This window comes from Oncorhynchus tshawytscha, linkage group LG18 (genome assembly GCF_018296145.1).
Source record: "Oncorhynchus tshawytscha isolate Ot180627B linkage group LG18, Otsh_v2.0, whole genome shotgun sequence".
NCBI classification, from domain to species: domain Eukaryota; kingdom Metazoa; phylum Chordata; class Actinopteri; order Salmoniformes; family Salmonidae; genus Oncorhynchus; species Oncorhynchus tshawytscha.
This window is the reverse complement of record NC_056446.1, coordinates 38,401,430-38,412,261: the sequence shown is the minus strand read 5'-3', so window position 1 is coordinate 38,412,261 and position 10,832 is coordinate 38,401,430. Positions and strand designations below refer to the sequence as shown.

The 10,832-nt window shown below is 50.4% G+C and overlaps 1 pseudogene; it reads right to left on the bottom strand.

The window, feature by feature from the left end:
• LOC112239416 overlaps nt 1–10,832 on the bottom strand; it is a 92,903-nt pseudogene that overhangs the window by 68,860 nt on the left and 13,211 nt on the right.

The following is a 10,832-nucleotide window of genomic DNA, read 5'->3' as shown; positions in this document are numbered from 1 at the left end:
TATATAGTCTCCAGCCTTGTTATTGTTATGGAAATGTATTGTGTTACTTTTTGATTGATTCATTTTTTTAGATTATAGTTTATTTAGTAACTATTTTATTAACTCGATTTCTTGAACGGCATTGTTGGTTAAGGGCTTGTAAGTAAGCATTTCCCGGTAAGGTCCCATACTAGGTCAGGGCACTCCCATACTAGGTCAGGGCACTCCCATACTAGGTCAGGGCACTCCCATACTAGGCCAGGGCACTCCCATACTAGGCCAGGGCACTCCCATACTAGGCCAGGGCACTCCCATACTAGGCCAGGGCACTCCCATACTAGGCCAGGGCACTCCCATACTAGGCCAGGGCACTCCCATACTAGGCCAGGGCACTCCCATCCCACTAGGCCAGGACACTCCCATACTAGGTCAGGACACTCCCATACTAGGCCAGGACACTCCCATACTAGGCCAGGACACTCCCATACTAGGCCAGGACACTCCCATACTAGGCCAGGCCAGGACACTCCCATACTAGGCCAGGACACTCCCATACTAGGCCAGGACACTCCCATACTAGGCCAGGACACTCCCATACTAGGCCAGGACACTCCCATACTAGGCCAGGACACTCCCATACTAGGCCAGGACACTCCCATACTAGGCCAGGACACTCCCATACTAGGCCAGGACACTCCCATACTAGGTCAGGACACTCCCATACTAGGTCAGGACACTCCCATACTAGGTCAGGACACTCCCATACTAGGTCAGGACACAGCCATAAGCCTCAACAACACAGTATTATTGTTGGTCTGAAACATCTTTTCCAGAATATAGAGATGAATCGCCTGTCATGTTAAATCGAGGAACAACACCACAGGGATAATAGCATTACCACCGCTACCAACTACAGTCTATTAAACACCAGGGGAGCTAGCTGGAACGACAAACCGACTCCATAAACACACAGCCTAAACAGAGAGGCAGCCACGCCAACAACCTGCTAAATGAACAGCTCAGACCTTCCATGCTTCACAAAGGCTTTACTGTCCCAAACACATTAGTTGGTTGTCAATCATAAATAGACATCCACAATTCCAAAACCCCCCATCCGACTAAACCCTCCATCCCACTAGACCCTCCATCAAACTAAACCCTCCATCCCACTAGACCCTCCCTCCGACTAAACCCTCCATCCCACTAGACCCTCCATCCGACTAGACCCTCCATCCCACTAGACCCTCCATCCCACTAGACCCTCCATCCCACTCCAGACCCTCCATCCGACTAGACCCTCCATCCGACTAGACCCTCCATCCGACTAGACCCTCCATCCATCCCTCCATCCCAGACCCTCCATCCCACTAGACCCTCCATCCCACTAGACCCTCCATCCCACTAGACCCTCCATCCCACTAGACCCTCCATCCCACCCACTAGACCCTCCATCCCACTAGACCCTCCATCCCACTAGACCCTCCATCCCACTAGACCCTCCATCCCACTAGACCCTCCATCCCACTAGACCCTCCATCCGACTAGACCCTCCGTCCGACTAGACCCTCCGTCCGACCCTAGAACCTCCGTCCGACTAGAACCTCCGTCCGACTAGAACCTCCGTCCCACTAGACCCTCCGTCCCACTAGACCCTCCGTCCCACTAGACCCTCCGTCCCACTAGACCCTCCGTCCCACTAGACCCTCCGTCCCACTAGACCCTCCGTCCCACTAGACCCTCCGTCCCCCACTAGACCCTCCATCCCACTAGACCCTCCATCCCACTAAACCCTCCATCCCACTAGACCCTCCATCCCACCCACTAGACCCTCCATCCCATCCCTCCATCCCACTAGACCCTCCATCCCACTAGACCCTCCATCCCACTAAACCCTCCATCCCACTAAACCCTCCATCCCACTAAACCCTCCATCCCACTAAACCCTCCATCCCACTAAACCCTCCATCCCACTAAACCCTCCATCCCACTAAACCCTCCATCCGACTAGACCCTCCATCCGACTAGACCCTCCATCCCACTAAACCCTCCATCCCACTAAACCCTCCATCCCACTAAACCCTCCATCCCACTAAACCCTCCATAAGTGTGTGGGTATTTGTAGTAGATCAAATGTAGAGGGATGAGATGATAACAGAGGCAAAACAAATCTAAATGAAAGGCAGGTATTTAGTGACATGATGGTGGAGGAGAGGAGGGGCAGGAGGGGCAGGAGGGGCAGGAGGTGGCCATTGTGTGCAGGCCGGTACAGTCCTACATCTGGTTGGAGAGCAGGGTGTGTGTGTGTGTGTGTCAAGCCATTGTATCCTCCCTATGCCACTCTACAGCTTTGTGTACAGCAGGCAGGAACCCCACAGAGAACCAGGTCACACAATAAACCCTAACAGCTATTAAAACAGCTATTAACAAGATGGAGAAAGAGGGAGGGAGACAGGAGAGAAAGATGAGGAAGGATAGAGAGAGATAGGAGAGAGAGATATATAGGAGAGAGAGAGAGAGGAGAGAGAGAGAGAGAGAGAGAGAGAGAGAGAGAGAGAGAGAGAGAGAGAGAGAGAGAGAGAGAGAGAGAGAGAGAGAGAGAGAGAGAGAGAGAGAGAGAGAGAGAGAGAGAGAGAGAGAGAGAGAGAGAGAGAGAGGAGAGAGAGAGAGAGAGAGAGGAGAGAGAGAGAGAGAGAGAGAGAGAGAGAGAGAGAGAGAGGAGAGAGAGAGAGAGAGAGAGAGGAGAGAGAGAGAGAGAGAGAGAGAGGAGAGAGAGAGAGAGAGAGAGAGAGAGAGAGAGAGAGAGAGAGAGAGAGAGAGAGAGAGAGGAGAGAGAGAGGAGGGAAGAGAAGAGGAGAGAGAGAGAGATGGAGGGGGAGAGCAGGGAGAAGGGAAATGAGAGTAGGGAGAGGGAGAAATAGATAATTATAGCGGGAGAGGTAGAAAACAAGAAAACAGAGAGAAAGTGTAAATGGACAGATGATACTGTTCTCATCATGAAGTCTCACTCCCAGAGGAGAAGCTGGAAGGAAACAGCAATTATTTCTCCTTTCATTAACATCTCTCGCCGACTGCGAGCACGCGTGCGCGTGTGTGTGTGTGTTAGTTAACAAAGCCTTAAAGGAGGTCTCAGAGGGATAGACGGGAGTCAGTCAGGGACACACGGTCTTGGAGGAGGAAACTGCCCCAGACTGTATTATTTCAACACTCAGCGATAGGAACATAAAGAGCGATGCAACATATTACCTAGAGTGCTGAAGCAAGAGGAAGATGTTCACAGAAACAGGCCTGATAGCACTTTATTCTAGGTGCTGGAATGGGAGGCTGAGTAGAGGCTGAGTAGAGGCTGAGTAGAGGAGGCTGAGTAGAGGCTGAGTAGAGGCTGAGTAGAGGCTGAGTAGAGGAGGCTGAGTAGAGGGAAGAGGAGGCTGAGTAGAGGCTTAGTAGAGGCTGAGTAGAGGGAAGAGGAGGCTGAGTAGAGGCTGAGTAGAGGCTGAGTAGAGGAGGCTGAGTAGAGGCTGAGTAGAGGCTGAGTAGAGGGAAGAGGAGGCTGAGTAGAGGCTGAGTAGAGGCTGAGTAGAGGAAGAGGAGGCTGAGTAGAGCGAAGAGGAGGCTGAGTAGAGGGAAGAGGAGGCTGAGTAGAGGCTGAGTAGAGGGAAGAGGAGGCTGAGTCGAGGCTGAGTAGAGGGAAGAGGAGGCTGAGTCGAGGGAAGAGGAGGCTGAGTAGAGGCTGAGTCGAGGGAAGAGGAGGCTGAGTAGAGGCTGAGTAGAGGGAAGAGGAGGCTGAGTAGAGGGAAGAGGAGGCTGAGTAGAGGGAAGAGGAGGCTGAGTAGAGGGAAGAGGAGGCTGAGTCGAGGGAAGAGGAGGCTGAGTAGAGGCTGAGTCGAGGGAAGAGGAGGCTGAGTAGAGGCTGAGTCGAGGGAAGAGGAGGCTGAGTAGAGGCTGAGTCGAGGGAAGAGGAGGCTGAGTAGAGGCTGAGTAGAGGGAAGAGGAGGCTGAGTAGAGGGAAGAGGAGGCTGAGTAGAGGGAAGAGGAGGCTGAGTAGAGGGAAGAGGAGGCTGAGTAGAGGGAAGAGGAGGCTGAGTAGAGGGAAGAGGAGGACGAGTCGAGGAAAGAGGAGGACGAGTCGAGGAAAGAGGCTGAGTAGAGGCTGAGTAGAGGGAAGAGGAGGACGAGTCGAGGGAAGACGAGGCTGAGTCGAGGGAAGAGGCTGAGTAGAGGCTGAGTAGAGGGAAGAGGAGGCTGAGTCGAGGGAAGAGGCTGAGTAGAGGCTGAGTAGAGGGAAGAGGAGGACGAGTAGAGGGAAGAGGAGGGCGAGTAGAGGGAAGAGGAGGGCGAGTAGAGGGAAGAGGCTGAGTAGAGGCTGAGTAGAGGGAAGAGGAGGCTGAGTCGAGGAAAGAGGGGGTTGCAGGTAGCCTAGTGGTTAGAGCGTTGGGCCAGTAAACGAAAGATTGCTGGATCGAATCCCAGAGCTGACAAAGCAAAAATCTGTCGTTCTGCCCCCCGAACAAGACAGTTAACCCACTGTTCCCCCGAACAAGGCAGTTAACCCACTGTTCCCCCGAACAAGGCAGTTAACCCACTGTTCCCCCGAACAAGGCAGTTAACCCACTGTTCCCCCGAACAAGGTAGTTAACCCACTGTTCCCCCGAAACAAGGCAGTTAACCCACTGTTCCCCCGAACAAGGCAGTTAACCCACTGTTCCCCCGAACAAGGCAGTTAACCCACTGTTCCCCCGAACAAGGCAGTTAACCCACTGTTCCCCCGAACAAGGCAGTTAACCCACTGTTCCCCGAACAAGGCAGTTAACCCACTGTTCCCCGAACAAGGCAGTTAACCCACTGTTCCCCCGAACAAGGCAGTTAACCCACTGTTCCCCCGAACAAGGCAGTTAACCCACTGTTCCCCCGAACAAGGCAGTTAACCCACTGTTCCCCTGAACTGTACTGCAGTAGGTCTACCTCCAGACATTCCACTCACCTGTAAGTGGTGTTGTCAGAGCAGGGTTGATGTGCTCTCACCACTACGAACACGTGTTGGAAGTGAGAGCGTATGTTCTTGGGGGTGAAGGGTTGAGCCCCGGGCTCCTGGAATACGATGGTCACTATGTCATTCCCTATGTGACGCTTCCTCAGGAGCTGTGAGGAGACAGACACAACGGGGGGGGACACAACAAGGGGGACACAACAAGGGGGGCAGACACAACAAGGGGGGCAGACACAACAAGGGGGGCAGACACAACAAGGGGGGCAGACACAACAAGGGGGGAGGGACAGACACGGCAAGAGGGGGAGGGACAGACACAACAAGAGGGGGGGAGGGACAGACACAACAAGAGGGGGGAGGGACAGACACAACAAGAGGGGGAGGGACAGACACAACAAGGGGGGCAGACACAACAAGGGGGGAGGGGACAGACACAACAAGGGGGGACAGACACAACAAGGGGGAGGGACAGACACAACAAGGGGGAGCAGACACAACAGGGGGGCAGACACAACAGGGGGGCAGACACAACAGGGGGCAGACACAACAGGGGGCAGACACAACAGGGGGAGCAGACACAACAGGGGGAGCAGACACAACAGGGGGCAGACACAACAGGGGGGGAGAGACAGAGGGGACAGACAACAAGGGGGACAGAGGGGACAGACACAACAAGGGGGGGACAGACACAACAAGGGGCGGACAGACACAACGGGGGGGGGGGCAGCAAGCAGATAAAAACTCACAGCGAAAACATGTCTTTACAATCTATCAATGACTGTAGAATGTGACACTTTTTTAAAAAATCATTCATTGCGTTGGAATGACAGAGAAAACAGGACACTGAAATGAGGGGCCATCTTGGCTTCACAGCGAGTCACTACAACGGCTCACCGAACTACAACCACCCTGTTATTTACTTCATTCCCTGCATTCATTTGAAAGTGTTACAAATTCAACTGTACCAACACAGACCTGTTGTTTGTTGTTGGGTGTGTAGGGCAGCATGGTGGACACGTGGAACATCACCTCATAGTCCTTATAGGTGGTGTACAGGGAGTGGGTCCCTGTGGAGTCAGCTGGAGGAGAGACAGACAGTAGAGTTAGACAGACAGGTTCATAGTCCTTATAGGTGGTGTACAGGGAGTGGGTCCCTGTGGAGTCAGCTGGAGGAGAGACAGACAGTAACTAGAGTTAGACAGACAGGTTCATAGTCCTTATAGGTGGTGTACAGGGAGTGGGTCCCTGTGGAGTCAGCTGGAGGAGAGACAGACAGACAGTAGAGTTAGACAGACAGGTTCATAGTCCTTATAGGTGGTGTACAGGGAGTGGGTCCCTGTGGAGTCAGCTGGAGGAGAGACAGACAGTAACTAGAGTTAGACAGACAGGTTCATAGTCCTTATAGGTGGTGTACAGGGAGTGGGTCCCTGTGGAGTCAGCTGGAGGAGAGACAGACAGACAGTAGAGTTAGACAGACAGGTTCATAGTCCTTATAGGTGGTGTACAGGGAGTGGGTCCCTGTGGAGTCAGCTGGAGGAGAGACAGACAGGTTCATAGTCCTTATAGGTGGTGTACAGGGAGTGGGTCCCTGTGGAGTCAGCTGGAGGAGGACAGTACAGGTTCAGTAGGTCCTTATAGGTGGTGTACAGGGAGTGGGTCCCTGTGGAGTCAGCTGGAGGAGAGACAGACAGGTTCATAGTCCTTATAGGTGGTGTACAGGGAGTGGGTCCCTGTGGAGTCAGCTGGAGGAGAGACAGACAGTAGAGTTAGACAGGGTTCATAGTCCTTATAGGTGGTGTACAGGGAGTGGGTCCCTGTGGAGTCAGCTGGAGGAGAGACAGACAGGTTCATAGTCCTTATAGGTGGTGTTGTGACGGCCCTGAATTATTCTGAACGTCTCAGTGCAGCTCCTTCCAATAGGGCGCTTTCCCTTTAATTCCCAATTAAATAGCCAGCATCAGCTGCGCAAAAGTGGGGTTGTGATGGAGACGTGAATGAGGATGTGTTCAACCCTCAGTTCCGTAGCTTCTCTATTCCGTTTGTTTTGTTGCCGTTAAACGTGTGTTTTGTAGCCTAAGAGAGTTTACCCAGGATCGGATCCACTCTTTGCGTCCGTGGACTACACCTCTCCGTTCTTCGTGGCCTTTCTCCGCTGGAGATCTATTGGCGGATTGGATTGTCTGACTGACCGACTGACTACCACCTTTTTGTATACGGTATTTCATTTGTTTTGATGTGATGTATACTGTGATTTATGTAGTTAGTTGTAGTTGAGGACTTAGTAAGAGTTGATACGCTTTAAAGTTCTGTGGTAAAATAATTGTTATATTGATTGTATGTTTAATACTGGGTTTACGCTACACGGAATGAACGGACAAACATTGCGTGACAAAAGTCACTTGAGTTCACTGAACTCCTTTACCGGGCTGGACTCTTTTTAGGCCCGAGGTACAGGACATTTCTGGAGGAACCAGAACTCATTGTGATATTATTATATGTGTGTAATCATTGTTGTTGCTAATACAACCCACGCAAAAGAATATAGTTGTTTTTGAAGTTCTTTCCAATGTTTTAAGGGTTTATGAAAAGTTTATTTCCATCCTGACTTTTACATAAGTCCTTTGTATTGGTGTAGACTTGACGGACCAGATGGGACTCATTCCCACCCAAACTAAAAGGAGAAACCAATGTTTTCTCTGGTAGGCACAACCTACCTGGCACCCCTATAAATAATAACCTCAAGTCAAAACTGTTACAGTGTGCAGGGAGTGGGTCCCTGTGGAGTCAGCTGGAGGAGAGACAGACAGTAACTAGAGTTAGACAGACAGGTTCATAGTCCTTATAGGTGGTGTACAGGGAGTGGGTCCCTGTGGAGTCAGCTGGAGGAGAGACAGACAGTAACTAGAGTTAGACAGACAGGTTCATAGTCCTTATAGGTGGTGTACAGGGAGTGGGTCCCTGTGGAGTCAGCTGGAGGAGAGACAGACAGTAACTAGAGTTAGACAGACAGGTTCATAGTCCTTATAGGTGGTGTACAGGGAGTGGGTCCCTGTGGAGTCAGCTGGAGGAGAGACAGACAGTAACTAGAGTTAGACAGACAGGTTCATAGTCCTTATAGGTGGTGTACAGGGAGTGGGTCCCTGTGGAGTCAGCTGGAGGAGAGACAGACAGTAGAGTTAGACAGACAGGTTCATAGTCCTCATAGGTGGTGTACAGGGAGTGGGTCCCTGTGGAGTCAGCTAGAGGAGAAACAGACAGTAACTAGAGTTAGACAGACAGGTTCGTACAGTCGTGGCCAAAAGTTTTGAGAATGACACAAATATTAATTTTCACAAAGTCTGCTGCCTCAGTTTGTATGATGGCAATTTGAATATACGCCAGGATGTTATGAAGAGTGATCAGAGGAATTGCAAAATCCCTCTTTGCCATTCAAATGAACTGAATCCCAAATTAACTGAATCCCACTGCATTTCAGCCCTGCCAGAAAAGGACCAGCTGACATCATGTCAGTGATTCTCTCGTTAACACAGGTGTGAGTGTTGACGAGGACAAGGCTGGAGATCACTCCGTCATGCTGATTGAGTTCGAATAACAGACTGGAAGCTTCAAAAGGAGGGTGGGGCTTGGAATCATTGTTCTTCCTCTGTCAACCATGGTTACCTGCAAGGAAACATGTGCCGTCATAATTGCTTTGCACAAAAAGGGCTTCACAGGCAAGGATATTGCTGCCAGTAAGATTGCACCTATATCAACCATTTATCGGATCATCAAGAACATCAAGGAGAGCAGTTCAATTGTTGTGAAGAAAGTCCAGCAAGCGTCAGGACCGTCTCCTAAAGTGGATTCAGCTGGGGGATCGGGGCACCACCAGTACAGTACCAGCACCACCAGTACAAGACTTTTGGAGGCTGGCCTGGTGTAAAGAAGGACAGCAAAAAAGCCACTTCTCTCCAGGAAAAACCTCAGGGACAGACTGATATTCTGCAAAAGGTACAGGGATTGGACTGCTGAGGGCTGAGGTAAAGTCATTTTCTCTGATAAATCCCCTTTCCAATTGTTTGGGGCATCCGGAAAAAGCTTGTCCGGAGAAGACAAGGTGAGCGCTACCATCAGTCCTGTGTCATGCCAACAGTAAAGCATCCTGAGACCATTCATGTGTGGGGTTGCTTTTCAGCCAAGGGAGTGGGCTCACTCACAATTTTGCCATGAATAAAGAATGGTACCAACACATCCTCCGAGAGCAACTTCTCCCAACCATCCAGGAACAGTTTGGTGATGAACAATACCTTTTCCAGCATGATGGAGCACCTTGCCATAAGACAAAAGTGATAACCAAGTGGCTCGGGGAACAAAACATCGATATTTGGATCCATGGCCAGGAAACTCCCCAGACATTAATCCCATTGAGAACTTGTGGTCAGTCTTCAAGAGGCGGGTGGACAAACGCACAAATTCTGACAAACTCCAAGCATTGATTATGCAAGAATGGGCTGCCATCAGTCAGGATGTGGCACAGAAGTTAATTGACAGCATGCCAGGGCAGATTGCAGAGGTCTTGACCGGTTGCATCACCGCCTGGTATGGAAACTGCTCAGCATCCGACCATAAGGCACTACAGAGGGGAATGAGTATGGCCCAGTACATCACTGGGGCCAAGCTTCCTGTCATTCAGGACCTACAGTTGAAGTCTGAAGTTCACATACACCTTAGCCAAACACAATTCCTGGCATTTAATTAAGTAAAAAATCCCTGTCTTAGGTCAGTTAGGATCACCACTTTATTTTAAGAATGTGAAAAGTCAGAATAATAGTAGAGAGAATGATTAATTTCAGCTTTTATTTCTTTCATCACATTCCCAGTGGGTCAGAAGTTTACCAACACGCAATTAGTATTTGGTAGCATTGCCTTTACATTGTTTAACTTGGGTCAAACGTTTTGGGTAGCCTTCCACAAGCTTCCCACAATAAGTTGGGTGAATTTTGGCCCATTCCTCCTTACAGAACTGGTGTAACTGAGTCAGCTTTGTAGGCCTCCTTGCTCGCACACACTTTCTTAGTTCTGCACACACATTTTCAATAGGATTGAGGTCAGTGCTTTGTGATGGCCACTCCAATACCTTGACTTTGTTGTCCTTAAGTCATTTTGCCACAACTTTGGAAGTATGCTTGGGGTCATTGTCCATTTGGAAGACCCATTTGTGACCAAGTTTTAACTTCCTGACTGATGTCTTGAGGTGTTGCTTCAATATATCCACATAATTTCCCTCCCTCATGATGCCATCTATTTTGTGAAGTGCACCAGTCCCTCCTGCAGCAAAGCACCCCCACAACATGATGCTGTGCTTCACGTTTGGGATGATGTTCTTCGGCTTGCAAGCCTACCCCTTTTTCCTCCAAACTGCTCTGGGTCTATGAATGGGTCCTATTCCCTCTGTTCTGGGTCTATGAATGGGTCCTATTCCCCCTGTTCTGGGTCTATGAATGGGTCCTATTCCCCCTGTTCTGGGTCTATGAATGGGTCCTATTCCCCCTGTTCTGGGTCTATGAACAACACATCCTCTATTGACAACACATCCTCAGGTGAGTCGTTGACAACACATCCTCAGGTGAGTCGTTGACAACACATCCTCAGGTGAGTCGTTGACAACACATCCTCAGGTGAGTCGTTGACAACACATCCTCAGGTGAGTCGTTGACAACACATCCTCAGGTGAGTCGTTGACAACACATCCTCAGGTGAGTCGTTGACAACACATCCTCAGGTGAGTCGTTGACAACACATCCTCAGGTGAGTCGTTGACAACACATCCTCAGGTGAGTCGTTGACAACACATTCTCAGGCGAGTCTGACAAAGTACTGTAGTAATACT